General features: G+C 47.6%; 1 long non-coding RNA gene across 1 annotated transcript in view; it reads right to left on the bottom strand.

Annotated features, from left to right (window-relative positions):
- LOC145459406 (uncharacterized) overlaps positions 1-17446 on the bottom strand; it is a 261295-nt gene that overhangs the window by 197268 nt on the left and 46581 nt on the right. The window contains exon 2 of the long non-coding RNA XR_013921396.1: positions 15697-16576. This is a non-coding gene — a long non-coding RNA (uncharacterized LOC145459406). The remainder of the gene's footprint in view (positions 1-15696; positions 16577-17446) is intronic.

A 17446-nucleotide genomic window follows, 5' to 3' on the forward strand; every position in this document is an offset into this window, starting at 1 on the left:
CTACAATGGTCATTTACACCAGGCCAATATTAATCTTTTTTTTCGTAGCTGCCGACTTGTAGCACGGCCCGCTTCTAAGCTTTAATAAGACGCTGCTTACACAGATGTCCATAGTTCCTAATATCCATGTATTTGTGGGTCGATCCCTGACACTGGGAGCCATTGTTATGTTCATTCGCTTACAAAACCACAATTATTTCGAATTGCATTTTCGTGGAAGCCATGTTATTGCAGGAATCTGCAGGAATATTTAAATTTCAATTATAGGCGTCGCGGGATTCGTCTTTTATGTATGTCGATTGGACGTCCCACTTCAATGCAGTCTGGTTTGATGTTGGCGCGATGTTAGTTGCGATGTGTCGACAGTCGGCAACAACGACCACGTTCGGGTCGCATGGGAGTAACAGCGACTAAAGTATGATTGCGACTGAAGTATGATTGCGAGAGAGATTTGTTTGTTTGATATTCATGGTCTGTCGACTACACTGTAAATCTAAAAGGTGGAAAAAATGGTAGGAAAATGGAGAAAGATACTTTCCCTCCATTTATCCACCGTATCTCCACCAGATATGGAGGAATTTAGAGGGTAGAAAGAGGGAGGAATCAATAGTCTACCATATTTGGTGGAAAACAATTATTGACATGGTGGAAATCAGAAATGACTGTTCGCAAACTGTCGTATTGCCCAATTAAAACATGACAGTCGATACTGGCTTATAGTTAATAACGTCATCAGACATGAATTTCGAGTCGAGTGTTGTTTTTTCACTCAATATAAAGTCATAGTCGCATACATTTTGGAATATTGGTAAAATAATTAATATTTCATTTACAAGTGGTTAAGTCAGTAGAGGGATTAGTAAATTTGAAAATATCTGAATACTATTAATGGATTGTGATGATTATTTGGAGATCCTGCACGACCGTAGCATATCCAAAACCTTTAACGTATATTCTTATTGCCAATATCCTCACCAATGAACCGTGACCGGCGGTAATTCAGCATCCGGGACTCTGGCAATTTTGAATGCACGGGGAATCGGGGATATGCGCTCTCCGTCGTCAGTCAATCTGAGTTAGTCGGTCGACAGAGAAAGATATTTATATTCATTGATTGTGAGTTGATCACAATATGATTATTGTTGATTTTAGTTCATAAGTAGCCTAATGTGATTTGCTTAATCGATTTCATATCAAGTACCGGTATCGCTTGTGACTAAAAATCCGGAACTAGTGCACTATACACCAACAATACCCGTTCATGGTGATCACTTTATTGACTAAGTATTTTTACACGTCAACCTTTTTCTTTTATAATTCTCTCGAATTTCCATTTCATGACTCAGCAGATTTCCAGTTACGAGGTTTCATTTTTTTCCGTTTACGCCCATTACGTTAAATAATACAGTTAACACCTATTATAAACGATGCACTGCCTTTCATTTATGCTTCTTTACATAACTAACTTACCATGACTTAGCATATTTCTAGTTACGAGGTTTCAGTTTTTTCCGTTTATGCCCATTACGTAAAATACTTCACTTGAAACCAATCACAAACTATGCATCGCCGGGGTTATTTTTATATTCCCGATGCCTATCACAAGTTTACTTAAGAATTTCCCAAAGTTATAAAATTGCATCTCATACTCCCCTATCCTAACTACATAACGAACTTACACCTAACTTCAAGAATCAATTCTCTTACCTTCAAATCTCGTTATCCTCTGCTGTGTTTCGTATTACCCTTATCGCCATCCATTGACTTGTTCCGTTACGCCTCCTCGTGTTCCTCAGATGACTTAGGGTTCTACGCCGACGACATCTTATACAACCAACCCACAACACAATCACCAGAGCTATCAACCCTGTTACCACCAATATTACAACCACTGGTTCCATGATAGGTATCAGTTTCGCACCTTCCATAATAATCCTATCGATCAAGGATAATTCTCTTACCTTATATCCACCTTCCATCATCACCAGTTCGTGCAGCCATCGAGTATAGTTGTAGTCAACGAAATCTGTGGTTGTCTTCCCCGCGGTGGTTCTTGATATTCGGGAATACTCAGGAGCGGGTGTTCCCAAACTTTGGTTTTTCTGCCCAGGCGGTGGTGACGCGTCAGTCATCGTTGACTCCAAGGTAGTATTCATCAGTTCGACACTCCTCGGGGACGAGTCGTCTTTGTCGTCTCCTGTTGAATACAAAGCAGTTGTTCCGGTACTTACCTTACGGTTGTGGTCCGGGCTTTGGTAGTCCGTTCCGATGTCGGTTCCGTCATCATCTCTGGAGTCCTGCAGCGCGTCTGCAGTGGTAATCGGATGCACTCGCGTTGTTGTGGACACCTCACCGCTGATTTTCGTCGTTCTTTCGGGTAGGTTACGTGGATTGGTTGGCAACTGTTGCTTCCAATGAGTCGAATAGGTTGGTTTGGCATTGTCATTTTCCCCCCTTTTTTTAGCCATCGATTGCGATCGCCAAGCTTGCACCAGCGTCGTTTTCATTCGCCATCCTAGAGTTAGAGATGGTAGGTGTCTCAGCGCTGTAGTCTTTGGTACTGTTGTTGTTAGCCGTTCAACGGTCACCAAATGTGCGACGTCGTCCTCCTGATCCCTTGGAATCTTGCTTGTTTCGGTATAGTTAGGTAGAGGGCTAGTCGGTATATAGGCAGTTCTATTCGCCTCAGGTGCAGTATTCCCGTCTACATCTCGATCGGAGGAAACCTGGTAGGGAACCGTAGTTCCTGCAAAACCGGGCCAATCAGTCTCTTCTAACCTTTGGTCGGTTATTTTCGTTGGCGTGGTGGTCTCGTGAGTCATTTCTCTAGTTATTCTCGCCTCTACCGATTTCCTTTGTTTCGTCAGTTCTTTTCCCCGTTTCGTGATTACCTGGTGCGTGGGCGGGTACCTTGATAACGACATCTCTTCAGTGGCGGTCGTTACTCCTTCCCAAGTCAGATGCGGCGTCGGGAGACTGTTTGCTGGTTTCTCTTGCTCACTTGGTGTTACCCCATGTCCATTTTCCCAAGCTTCCATGGTCGTACTACCCACCATCATCGAAGTAGTTTGCGGAACTTCGGTGGTCCATGTGGTCCTAACGCGATGGTTTCCACGGTCATCATTTGCGGTTAACATCACCGTTCGAGCGGTGTATCTCTCCCCCGCATTATTTCTATGGGCATATGGCGTATAGACCAGGGCACCATCACAAAACGTCCCCCGATAGATCCATCGAGGCTGAAATAACTTTTCGCTCCCCACTTCTGCCTGAATCAGTTTTTGTGAGGCCATATACTTCAGAAGTATCGTATTCATTGATTTTGCTTGTTCTATTAATGTCGGTCGCAGAGTAAGGTTATACCTCATGGATAGCTCCTCAAGTTGTCCCCGTGAGACGGGTCTTTCTCGCCGCGTTTCTACGTCTTCTCTTATCCGGGCCTTTAGTTGCGACTGGCATTTATTTATTTCTTCCACGTAGTGTGCCCCAAGGCGGGATAGCCAGTTTCTAATGCCTCCTCGTCCATGTTCTTCGGGTGTCCCTCGAGACGGGGATAGTATAAACGTTTCCCACCCTTTTGAAATCAAGCAGGAACTTTGGTTACCCATGGTTGGTAAAAGTATTTCCGTCCGCGTTCGGTTTTCAGGGGCAGCAATTTGCATTGCACCTTGCCGAGGGTCCGCAAACACGGCCTGCCCCTCGAAAGGGTCGAATAATACTCTATTGAATAGTAAGGCTGTTTTGAGATCTCCAACAGCCGTTGAACAAACTTGTCTATTTTCCTTTAGTCCGCACCGCGATCTATTATGCAAAAGAACTGGGTAAGAGTCATACATTGCCATGCCTGAAGGTTGGGGTCTTGCCATCGTGCGTAGGAATGCCGTATCGGTTTTTCGTCCGTCGAACATCACATGCCAATGTTCCGAATATGTCTCGTTCCTTGCTTGTAGCCATACCAGATTCTCGCTTATCTTCGGCAGAGGAGCTCTGTCGGGCCATTGATTGCTAGAAAAGGTTCTCCGCTTATCCGGCGGGTTCCCAATAATACCGGGATCGACTTCCTGTATTACAAAATCTAGGGGCAAGAAATTCTCAACCGGTTGCTCCCCCATGAAGTAGCACTCTATACACATCACTCTACTTCGACGTTTTTTATGAGCAACACAATGGCTGAATCTATTCTGTCCGATATCCCATCCTATATGACGCCCGAACTGATAGCGACAATTTGCTTCCACTGTTCCATATTGCTCCAACAAGTTTATGATCATTGTCTTATATACGGTTAATCGTTGTAATGTCTCGAGGGGTAGAGAATGCAAGGCTCGGGTTTCTACGTACCTCCAGAGATGTATCACTCCCAGTCTGCCGTTGCGTCGGTACTTTATTTTTTGAGTATAGTAGTCCGCAGGGTTCAGATCCGGTGATATCCACGACTCAGTCCTTCTGCACACACACTCCCGTTCATACGCCCAGGTTTCGTTCCAATACCTGGCGTTTTGGGATCCTATGGATGATATGGGTGCCAGTAATTTGTATAAACTTTGCGGTGCGGCTTTCAACGGACCAAACGCCGAGTCGTCAACCTGTATCTGATAGTGACGTTGAATGTCCCTTCGAGGCCAGTCCCCTCCTAACATAAAAAGCCGTGACAAGGGAACTCTTTGCGGCTTTGGTGGGACGTCGAAAGGTATCCATCCCGTAAAATTAAAGTCGTCGACGGACCCCACGGTCATGGCAGATAAGGGTAGTAGGTTTTCGCCAGTTTGGGTTTTCACAAAACAAGCCCACAGGATTAACAGCAGCAATCTTTGTAGTCCTTTCCATTTGTACAGGTAGTTAATTATTGGCATATTAATTTAACGTGAAAATCTGTAATTCATATAGTTGTGTTTAGTTAAGCATGAGGGTTAAGAGAGCTTCGTCGGAGATTGGTTACCGTCGCACTATGGGCCTGGGCTTTACGGTGTAAGATGGTGTCGACGTTATATACATTGCAAGTTGGGCGTTAGTGTTCCGCCTTTGTACGCTAGATTTTAACTTGGGACAACATAGGCTGTGGTACCTGACACAACAGAATAAGATAATCACCGCACCCAGTACAAGTCCCAAGGGGAGGAGGATGGATCCGAGGCCCGAGAAAATGCCACTCAGCCCACTTCCAAATAGACCTCCAATTGCCCCGAGTCCCTTTTGTAGGAGGTTACCGGCACCGTTTCCGACCGATTCTATCAGACTTCCGGCACCGTTCGCCATCTCTTCTATCGTTTTGCCAAAGTTCTTCATAAATTCTTCCCCCCCCCCAGCAAACTCGAAGGGGGCTACTGACACATTCTCGTAGCGCCAATCGGAGATATTTACGAACACACTTCGGTTCAGGTCTTCCTTCCATACCTGTATACTGAGATCCACTTCTTCTTGAGCCTGGTTCAGACGAAGCCTGTTGGCTCGGAGTTTACCACTGATGTCGTTTGTCTCATTCACATACGTATCTTTATAGGCAGATAACTGCTGAGCATGCTCCTGCACCCGCAATGTCCCTTTCCGAATCTGTGTAAGATAGACCTTACTCGAATCGAATATGGACTTTCCAGTCAAATTAGCCAATTCTTTCATGACCAAGCGGTCGACGGCAAGTTCAGCGTCGCTCACCTCTGTGAAACTTTGAAACTGAGCGAGGGTGATGGTAGCCTGCCGCAATATCATTTGTCGGTTTTTCTCCATCATCTTTTGCATCCACACCAGTCGTCTGTCCGTCAGTGATGCCCTCACCTCCATGTCTTCAACCAATCGGTCCAGCTTTTGTTGCTGCGCCGTTTGAATTCGAGAGAGTTCGTTTATCTTTCTTCCCAGCTCGACTGATCTTTCCGTAGCCTGGATCATTCTATCGTTGATTTGATTACTCAGGTTCTCTGTTTCTTTATGCAGTTGGGAGGATACAGTTGCGACAACAGCGACGACTGACACAACGGCAAAGATTAGTGCCAGTAGGCCGAAGAGGAATCGTTTACGTCTACGTTTCCTCCCAATCCTCCTATTATTGCGCGCGATATCTCCTTTTATTTCTATAGGACCTCCCGGAAAACGGGGTCGGTTATGCTCAGGGTCGAAGTGTACCTGATCCCAAAAGGCCGCCTTCAACTGAGGCCCCCCGACCGGATCCTGACAGTCGCTACCACTTACCCGTTTCTGACACCTAGGATCATCTGCAACCAAAGAGGGGTGCTTTCGCCAAACAGGCAGTATGTCGTAGGGTGCGACTGGTCTTTCGGCAGGTCCGTCGAACAAATTATCCCAACCAAGCCCTTGGTCATCTTGACCCTTCCAGTTCGGTAAGGACGCCTGTATCCATCTAATCCTTCGAGGAAAATTCGTGGTGGGCAAGTCCCCCCACTTACTCTTGTTCTGAGTCGGCCAAAGATTACACGATGGAGGATGCGCGATGTTGCGTAGGCCCTTACCGGATAAGGTTGGTGAGTGATGGACGACCTGCCAACGGTGTTCATAGTTTTCCTGGGTGATCAGTCCTGACGTAGCTCGGCAGTTCTGCATAGGATGCCACTTACGTTCCCATGCGGATTCCGCACGAATGGTATCTATTTCTTGTATTATTATGTCTGCTTGGCTCGGTTCTAAAGCAGAAATTATCCCTGTGATATCACAAAAAACACAGGTGCCGCGTGAACCTGGCCTTGACGACACCAGGCGTTTGTCTGACGTGCGAGTCTTCCAGTCGTAGGTTATTGAATATGTTCCGGCCCAAAGCACGTTACTCGGCCAACAATGCGCAATGCTCGAGCTACTGGCGTTATATTTATTCCATCGATCAACCCGAGTCCAGTTCCAGGTATCTTTTGTCATGCGCTCTGTCCTGCAAGTCGATCTCACCGCTGAGAACCCCGCGAATGCTCGTAACATGATCAACTTGAATTTGGTCATTGCCATTAAGGTATCGTTCACATGAGACCACTCGTCCACTTCAGCCCCAGCCTTCCATTTCTGCCTAGACGTTTCCCAGGTCTCGTCCCAAAACCACCGTATCCTGACCCCATGCCCTATTGGGCGTACGAACACAGTTTCTTGGTCAAGAACGGCAAAGGTTAGGTTCGGCGAAATTTCGCTTAGTTTTCGTTGGCATAGGCAGGTTCGTTCAAAATCCCGTACATTCGACCAATATCGCCCTCGCGGGAACGCCATTTGCTGCAATGACACCCGTTCGGCCACCACGTAACCGAAAGATTCACTATGAAAGAGTGTTGGTCGCCTGTACACGTGACGATTCCCTGTCTTATTGAAAGCGCTCATTAGGTCGTAGGTTTCCCATTGCGTATCATTCAGCCGAACCCAGTCGTCAGGTAGTGAGCCGTTGAATTCACCCAGGGTACCCTGAGTAAAGGTTCGGGCCCTGTTTGCTACAGTATCTCCGGATCTTGGCACGAAGTCCGCCGCCTCAGACAACAAGCAATCAGATGTGCAACTGAAACCAATAATGACAGGCAGAATATAAATAGCGTAGTCCATTGAGGTGGTATAGGCGTCGGTCCCCAATGCATAGGCTTACTATTTTATATTGAATATGATTTAATTATTGTCTGCAAAAATAGAAACATACATTGTCCGGTTTGTGGCTAACTTCCTTTCTTTATTGCGAAAGGCTTCACTGGGCTTTACTGAGGATTACCTTGTGTGTCAGGAATCTGATCACTAGGGTCGTCATTATTATACCGCGGGTCCAGAGATATCGTTTTCAACAGAGCCCCAAACCTTTTTTTACGGGGGTATCTTCTCTTCCAAAGCCACTCCCCCACATAATCGGCTAGTAAATGACGTGCTAGACCCCTCGATCTGTGTAAATGATATTTCAGCGAGCTCCAGCAAGCCTCTAAATCATTGGTATGAACGCCCTGGGCAGATTTAAACGTGGTGGCGTGGTCAACTGATCCATGTTTATAGCCCTGCCCCCAACTTTCAATGCCCTTATACGATGGATAGCCATCTGTCAGAATGGTTGAACCTCTGGCTACATTCTTAATTATAAGTCTTTTCAGAACGTCCGCTGTTCGGTCAGATGTGATCTCCACAAACATGTCACCGGTACCTCGGTCCAGGCCACCGAAAGCCCAGACAGCCTTCACTGCTTGTTGACCGCTACCAGCTGCCCGTTTCCGCTTGGCCAAGTGGGTTTCGTCCAGGATTACAGTTCGGCCAACCCCGCCTAATTTCCGTTTACGTCTTTGTATGTAAGCAGAGCACATCTTGCGCAGTTGTCCAGACCATTCTACCGTCGTACGTGCGCTGATCTCGGCCTCATGGGCCATTTGAATTTGTAGAGAGTCTTGGGCCCAAAAATAACTTAATACTAGCAGCTGGGGCAATCCAAGTTTGCTCTTTGAAAAAAATGAGTACTTGCGGATAGTAGCAGTGGTCCTACAAGATGAGCACCTCCATCTCCATCCGTCCGAAATTCTCTCGGTAGTCCGTTCTTCCTTCATCCATCTTGAGCATTCTCTGCAAATCATTTGTTTTCTCAGTAGACCCCGGCTTCTTAAAAAAGGGATGCAATCGCGTGTATGGGGTAAGGCTCCCATTTCCACCAATCGCAGCACATTGTAATCCTCGACGAAGGAGTCTGAAAAGTAAATAAAAAAGTACAAGTTCCTTTAACGATCGATCACTCCCCAGCAGTTAAATCTCGACGGCAGCGTCACCCTGCATCCTAGGCCAGGTTCTCCATCAGTATATACCCTGACGGTATTGGCCCTTCGCACAGTATTACCTCGTGATTATGCGACTGTAAGAGTCGTAGACCTATCCTTCTGAGGTCGTTCGCCCTCATTCTCAGAACCGTTCTACGCCCACGTGCCTTTGTTGTGTTAATCTTACTCAAATGGATGAACCGTCGGTTCATTCTGTGTAGTTGGGTATCAATGATTTGACGGGCACCTTCGTCCGTCGTTGTGTGATACAGCATGTCATCGCCTAGGTACTCTTCGTATGGGGGTGGCATCCCTTTGGTGTGCCCGTGCGCTGCAGCCAGGCCTTCACCGGACATCACTGCCCTGTCGCAATTGGCCATGATATCCTCAATTTCAGTTATCCCGAGGTCTTGTCGCAACTTGTCTTTGATTATTCCGCGAACTTCTTCCCAGGGGTGGTATCCATCGACAGAGTTTGCGCAATACTCGTGCCGACAGTGGAACATCAGGGTTCGCTGTATTTTCTCTTGTTGAAATTCTTTGTGTCCCGGGAGGGTGGCCCAGACATGAGGGTCATCATCTCTAGCAGCCATTTCCATCCAATAGGATCGGGACAATCCATCTGAAGTAAACACTTGGAACGTGCTCAAATGGATTACCTCTTTTATCTGGAATCCGGAGAGATGATTTAGCCACCTTTGAATCAATGGCTTTGGGCTCGGGTTTTTTGCCTCATCTGTCATTCTTTTCAGGAGTCCAAAAACTCCCATGTTGTCAGTAATTATAGTGAAGGGTAAGGCGCGCAGCATCGACTGCCATTTCTCCACTGAATCCTTCAGGGCTTTAAGCTCTTTGGTGCATGGGTCATAGGCTTTCGCCGTCGGAGTTACCCACTTTTGACTGTAGTAAGCGATCGGATACACCTCTTTGAAAGGGGGTTTTTCCCCCACATCCGTTTGAAAAATTACGGAGCCAAACCCTACATCTGATGCGTCAGTTTCCACAAAAATGGGAAGTCCTGGATCCAGATGATACAGTACCTTGGCACTGTCGAGTGCAGCTTGAGCTGTTTTGTAGTCCTGCAATAATTCTTCGGTCCAAAGCACCGGTGTCATTTTACCTCGAGTCGCTGGGACTTTTCCCGTTAGCGCATCAAATTTTGCCAACTTCAAGCTTAACTCTGGGATGTGCTCCGAGATGTAGCGCAGAGCGCCAATCCATCCTCGTAATTCGTATATATTTCGGGGTGGCGAAAGCTCCCGCAGAGCCCTTATTCTCTCAGGCTGGACCTCGATTTCTTTTCCCGTCAAGGTCGCTCCTAGGAGATTTGCCCTCCGTTTTCCAATAAAGCATTTATTGATGCTGAGCGTCAATTTCATTTTAGCAAGCTGTTCAAATACCAACCGTAGGAGAAGCAAATGGTCGTCTACCGTTTTTGTGCTAAGGAAAATGTCGTCTATGTAGGCCTCCATAGGCGTCGCATTCTCCTCATCCGATCGGCCATTTTGCTTCATGCGTTGGCGATACTTTTCCGTGATGGGTTTCACCGCGCATTCTTGCATGTTAGCGCTCCAAAGGGCAACTGCGGTCTTCAATCCCATCACAATCTTGCGCCATCTTACGTGCATTCCTTTGATGGCTATTCCCACATATTGCTTGGATCTTTCCGTGATATCCATGTGGAAATAGGCTTTCTTCAAATCCAGCAGGGAGAGCACTTCTCTTCCCTGGGCGAGTTGTTTTACATCTGGTACTAAGGGTGGAGGGACTTCGATTGACTTTATAGCAGCGTTCAGGGGCTGGAGATTCTGTACGACTCTCCATGATTGCTTCCACCCGTCCTCCTGCTTCTGTCTTTCATTCATTTTTTGTGGGACGACAAAGATGGCCAGTTTCCATTCGGCAAATCCTTGCTCAATTATTCCCAGGTCCAAGAAGTTGTCCACTGCTTCTTTTAACGCCTTCGCCTGGCCCTCCCCTTTCAGATTATAAGGTCCAGAAACAAAAGGCTTAGTCGAGGGATCCCTGAGTTCTATGTCACACTTATACTTCATGGCTTGAGGGGCTCGTAAGTGGCCACGCAGGTCCTCTAGTTCAGCTGCGAAAGGCTCATAGACGGCTTTCCAAACTTCGTCGGCAATGATGGTATTTTCCGGGGTCGTTAGATCAGGAGGTTTGTATGGAAGTTTCGCTAGTGCTACCGATTGTGCACAGAGACTTTCGAGATCCGTCTTAACGCTAAGACTGGTACCTTGTTGTAAGGTGTACGTGGTAACAGGGCCAATTATCGGCCGATGCGAATCACGTGAAAAACGGGGTTTTGGTGTTGGTGGAGAGGGGGCGAGGTTCTTCGTTGTCAGCGGGGATTCCCTACCTATCCAATCTGACCTCTGAACTCGGTGCGTGCCCACACCTACCGTCACGCCGACGGACTCAATCTCCGCCGGGGGCCCTGTTTCTGGGGAGACGTGCATCTTAAAATCCCCAGACTCCTTGTCGGACGCGCCTGGACCTACGTCCGGTTGACCGACAATAGCTGCTTCGTTTGAACCTTTTGGGAAGTTACTCATAACTGTGGCTGTCGTCCTGCATCTTTGGGCCGAATTATTACAGTTATTCGGGCAAGTGCATCCACGAGAGCTTTCAGGACCAGTTTTCTCGTGCAGGTCCTTATTTACGTCAGCCGGGATTCCGCGCTCGACGTCTTCATTAATAGTGCCAGCAGGGATTCCTGTCTCGACACTAGGGGTTTCCCGTAGGTTTCTCTCGACGTTAGTGGTATTTACCAACCCGTCGTCCGCGCCAGTGGCGATTGCCATCTCGACACTTGCGTCAGCGGCGACGGCCGGCAATAATGACCGGCGCGCCGACTCGACGCTTATCTGATTTGCAGCTTCCATCAACCCATCGTCGGTAGCAGCGTTGCAAGGACTGTTTCCGACTCTGGTTCCATCCCGTCGATCGCACGAGATCTCGTCATGTAGTGTTACTAAAGACAACTCTTCGTTTGCATTAGACGGAGTTTTGAATTCAGTCGTTATGTTCGGTAATTGTTGTACCTGATCAATCCATTTTAACCCAATAATATTGAGAGGGACTCCTTTCCCGGTTGCAAATGGAACCGGTAGTCCATCGAAATCAATTATTACCAAGGAGTCAACGTGGGAAGAGCCCCCTATGCCGCGTAATTTCATGTCTAGGGGTTGTCGCTCCTCCCAGCTTCGTGGGTATTTGGTCTTAACAACACTTTTCATTATTAAATTGGGGATGCTTCCCGTGTCGGCCAAGAATTTAGTTTCCGTTGTGGTGTCAACCAAATACAAGAGCCGACCGCCGAATAATTCCGTAAAGTCTGGCTGTAGTGGGTTATCCGGTGTATCAAGAAATGTAAATAGGGGTAGAGAAGCATTATGTACAGTTTTTGCGTGTTGGGGTAATAAGTTATCTGGGAGCTGATTTACCGGATCAATCAGCACCCCCAGTCGTTTTTTGAGAGTCTCAAGCCTTGTTCTAGTTCCTCATCCGTCCAATGCGAGGCGTCATAGCGACGTGGAGGACGGCGATATAGCGGTTCCGTCCAGGCCACTTGGCTATTGCCCTGGTTCGGTTGTTCAGGTGGGCCCTGAGGACCCCACTGATCCCTATCATGCCAGTGGGTTCTATCTCTATTTTTTGGCCTAGAGTCATAATAGGCCTCGCACAAGGCAGTTCTCTGTGTCAGAGAGGGAGAACCTTGGGTGGCAAGGTATCGGTCGAGGTCCGGGACCGTCAATATGTTATTCCTTGCAAGGAAAGGCTCCCAGTTGCGTTTTGTGGACTCCTTAACGCGTGGGGGTACCGGTCGTATTCGTTTGCGAACTACCCAACCTAAGGTATCATCCTTGGCAATCACCTCCTCATTTAGCCAAAGCACGAATTTTGCCACGCAATTACGGGATTGGTGTCCCGGGGCCTTACAATAATAACATACGGATAAGGACTGCCCCTGAGGGGGGTTCAGATACAAGCCTAGAGGGGCGAAAATGTTGGGGTTCCCAAGAAAATTATACCTCTCACCTTGGCTCTCCGCGATGCGGAGGGCTTCCTGACTGCTAGACGGCGTGATTTCCTGGCTGTCCCCGCCGATTCCAGAGTCCTGCGTATTCATCACCCGAGGTCTCCGGTTCGAAGTACTTGGCCCCTGACTTGTTTGAGGAGATCTGGAGTTCCGTGCTGGTGGAACGCTCGGTCCATTCGATGCGTTGCGCCCATTTTGTGTTCGGGAAGGTTTGGCCCTGGTAGCCGGGCCCTGTCTGCCAAATCCATTTCCACTCATTACATTGGTAGGAAAACGGTTGGTCTTTGCGCCGCGAGGAGGGCCACGTCGTGGCTGCGAAGCTTGCCCGACGCCGACGGGCTGCCGTGGCGACATATTCCCCGTCGGTCTGGGTGGTGTCCCCCCGATCATGTGCAGAGGTTGTTGGGGTGAGGGTGGTTGCACCATCGGAAGTGGTGGTGTAGTCGGTGGAGGAGGGGTGTTTATTCGTTCATCTCCACCCCCGTGAGTAGGGTAACTGTGCATCATGGGTCCTGCAGGCTGAACATTATATATGTGTACAGGCGGTAGGGGCGACATTGCTTCACGCGTCTTTCTGGCCTCCCGAGTGGTGGGTCGTACCTCTTGTTCATCCAAGAACTCAGAATTCCAGTACAGCTGCAAATCCTCTGCCACCTCTTGCCAGGACCTGCTATCCCATCCCCGCATCAGCAGTCTAAGTGCTTCTGGTAATCGTTGTCTTAGGTTGCGGAAAAGTCGCAGCCCATCCGGATTCTCGTTGATTTCCGCCTCCATATCTATCTCTAGTTGCTTTAGGGCGCTATTCAACAGCGGAAGAGGTTCGTCTTCCCACTGATAATTCCTCCGGAAGTCGTTGATGACTTTTTCATTGTTAACCAAGCCTTGCGGGTTGGATAGCGACAATGATTTCATGACCGAAACCCATTTTGCATTTCCCGAGTTGGTGTTGAAGAAATTCCCTAGCTGATTAGCTTGTTTGAGGCGACCCGCACTTCTCAACTTCTTCTGCATGGCATTAGCCAGGATGATATCAGTATCAGTGCCGCCCTCACCGTGTCGTATACGCCTCATCGTATTAGCCATCCACTTTAGAAGTGGCATGTCCCCAGGGTCCATCATTAGCTGTAGCATCTCCTTTTCGGACTGGAACCTTTCGGGCGTAGTCAACACCGGGTTTACGGCATCATTCCGTGGTTGTTCTCGCGGAAGTCTCGATCTACCTTCGCTTTCTCTTGGGGTAGATGTGTATCGAGGTAATCTGAGGTATTCAGCGATGTCCGAAATATCCTCTGCGGGTTCGCTTGGGTTGGGCCGACCAGAGTCCCGTTGAAGCGTCCGCGTGGTTTCCCGAATGGCCTCCCGTGCCTCCGCTATTTGTCTACCCAATCTGTCCAATTGGGCGTCAGTATCTTCCCCCGAGTCTTCAGGCTCTTCGCTTTCGCCTTGTCGGTAGTTCGTTCTCCCTTCCTGAAAGGTAACGCGCCTTGTTGGAGTGCTGGCCGCACCTTGTGTCCTGGTCCGGGTTCCTTCGGCTGCTCGTTGATCGTCGAGCCATGCGCCGAGCCGTTCTCGAGCGTGTGCATAGTCCTCGTCTGAATCTGGTCCAGTGTCTGTTCCGGTTCCACTCAGCTGAAATAGACTGGGTGTATCGACTAGGCTCCCCCTTCGTCTTTCGGGGCGTGTCCCATTCCAAACTGGAAAGCATGGAGTCGTTTTTGGATGAGAATCTGATGGCGACTTCGGCTTGGAACCTGGCAACGTAGGGTAGACTGTCGTTACGGTATGGCAATCCAGGCCCTTTTGGACTGTAAACGTGGGCAGTGGCGCTGTTGCCCTGGACGATTTCCCAACGGGCGGATCATACGCCGGGGGAGGTGCTGTAGCCATTACGGACAGGGGAGAAGGTGGTGGTGGTTTACTTTCAACCACTTGGGCATGGGCTTTGCCCAGTTCAAATTCCGATTTCAGAATCTCACTGAGGACTTCAGTGGAGACTTTCCCGCTAACCTTCGAAGTTGCATCGCATACTGCTTTGAGGTCGGCTTGAGCTCGCCTGACTTCTTTCTTGGCTTTTTCCAGCCCCTTCATTGTCTCGGGCAGAGTTGATTTGACTTCTTTTAGTACCTTCGTTTGATCAGCCACGTCTTTTGCCAACTGTCTTTCTTGTTGTCTGACGCCTTCGTGGCGTTTTTGCGTGGCTTTCAGTAGCTTGATGCCCTGCTCGAGCTCGCCTGCCGCCTTTGACGACTTATTCTTCTTTTTAAATAATTTTAGCATTTTTCGCATAGTTTATGTAACTTTTGTTTGTCTGTATTTTGGTCCCGTACCTTTTATTGGCTAGGGGAAGTACCGTTACGAAGTAGATTACCCACGGTCGCGGTTTTGTTGTTTTCGATCACTCGCCCTTGCGTTGTAGGTGCGGAATACCTTCCGAAGATAACTGGGTCGGTCTCGTTGGCGATTGCCACAGCAAATCCGTTACGTGGGACAGTAAGTGCTTCGGCCGTTGTAGTGACGTCGTTAGAGAGACCTTCAGGGTTTGTAGTAGGAAAGAATACCGGCACGAGGTGTACGTAGACCGACGCCAACGTTATTAGCAGAGATATAGCAGAAGTGATTACTGTCACTCCGAGCACGATTCTCACGAGGGTCGTCTTCGCGCACATTAATAGGTCACTGTTTTTTCACCGGAAAAATCTCGCCGATGGCTCCAGTAATGTCTTTATAGTGCAGCTCCGATAACGATTGTTATGCGAGTCGTCTACACTTGGTTCGGATTATTTCGCGGTGAGGAGTTGACCTTCTATTGCGCTGTATTGTCCAGACGACGTCCGTGGATGTTGATTGAAGCAGCAGTAGTTGCAGTAGTGGTACCTTTCAGTATCAGACAATGACCCTTAGGTCCAGAGTTCTAAACTAGTCTTATATAACGTGTAATTAAGCCTTAATACAACCAAATACTCCAATAAATATCATGCAGACAGAATGAGGTATCTAAGCAAAACTCGGTTAAATTGGCACATAGAATATCCATCAATTATAACACAAGATAAAGCTTAAACCTATTCATATTCATGCACGATTAAATGTATTTTAAATACTCCAAGGTTTGTTTTCGCATACAAACTATGCGACGGCCTTTCCTGCCGAAGTGGTATCTTTCAGGGTTTGTTAACACATAATTAATGTGACGGCCTTTCCTGCCGTAAAATCTCATAGGTTTGTTTACACATATAATGCATGTGACGGCCTGTCCTGCCGTAAAGCAGCTCCGAGGTTAGTTTACACATCTAATGAATGTGACGGCCTTTCCTGCCGTAAAGTTCATTCATGACATATCGCTACATGATACACCATTCAATTCACAATAGTCATGCACGATCCAATGTTTTAATCACTATCTGTTATATCTCTGCGTTCCTTTGTATCGGTATGTATAAGCTTTTTATTCATTCGTATGTACCGTGTCTCACAGACAATCGATCTGATTTACCACGAATCTTTAACTCTACACATGCTCCAATAAGGTAGAGGTTCCTAGCTTAGTCTAAGGGTGCGTAGCTAGTTATAACGCATAACTCCGGGAGGTTCCAACATTAAGGACTTTGTATCGTTGACCCGATTAACATGGCCATATGCCAATTAAAGTGCACTTGATGATACTACCCTTAACAAGGTGTTGCTTATTCGAACACTGTTAGATACCCAGGGTCCCTTTTACGGGTTTTCTGAAGAAATCCCTAACCATTTCTAATCCTAAGCTTCTATCCCGTTAGGGTGAAGGGTCCCGACACTAATATAGGGCGTGGTCGGTGTATAACGCCTAATTAAAGCCTACAGGCAGAGTACTCGCTACCATATTGCTGTAGTAACAACCAGTTATTCACATACTAAATCTTCACTAACCCATACACATATCTACGACATAAAATGTTAGCGCCATTTTAAAGCAACCTGATGTTATTGATCAAAGATACAGTAAAGGCAGCGCTTGAACAAAATGGCGTCACCATACAATAATACATCAAAGTAACCCTCACATGAAAATATCAATGTCCTGTTATGACTCACGCGTCTCGTCATCATGCCGCAGATTGATTCGTGTCGTTGTTCGTCAAACGCATCCTCTTCAACCTCCATCATCGTATGTTCAGGACATATTTGGCAACCGTACGCTTGGGTACTCTGTCTTGTGCATCTATTTCGAACCCGATTTCTTCAACCCCCTTGCTGATGAAACGATTCTTCTGCGTATCTCTTCTTGATTTTGCAGCCGTCTTGATCGCCTCTTTTCTCCGCTGTCTTCAACGCGACTTCTTGCGGGCAGTGTTTGGCACGTTCCAACCTTTGGTTCACTGGTCCTTGCTGAGCAGTGATTGACAGTGCCGGATTTCTTCTCATCTCGTTCATTTGACTTCATTAAGCCCTAGATTCTATCGAGGGGAGCAGTTTTTCGGGACTGTCGAATAGTAATTTTAGAGTTGGTACCGCCAAGCCGTTCATTAATGCCAACAGAATGTCCAGTTCATATCGATACTCTCATGCCCTCTCACCACTTCAGTCAGTCTTATTATGGCCTCCTTGTGAGCAGGGCAACGAATCTTGGGCACGTTTTCGAGACGCTCTTCTTGTCATACTAGTCGTAGATACATTCGATGCGCACAGGGAGGACATTAAATACACACATGTCGGA

This window comes from Botryllus schlosseri, chromosome 16 (genome assembly GCF_051294905.1).
Source record: "Botryllus schlosseri isolate E-star chromosome 16, Bs_hap1, whole genome shotgun sequence".
Classification (NCBI taxonomy): domain Eukaryota; kingdom Metazoa; phylum Chordata; class Ascidiacea; order Stolidobranchia; family Styelidae; genus Botryllus; species Botryllus schlosseri.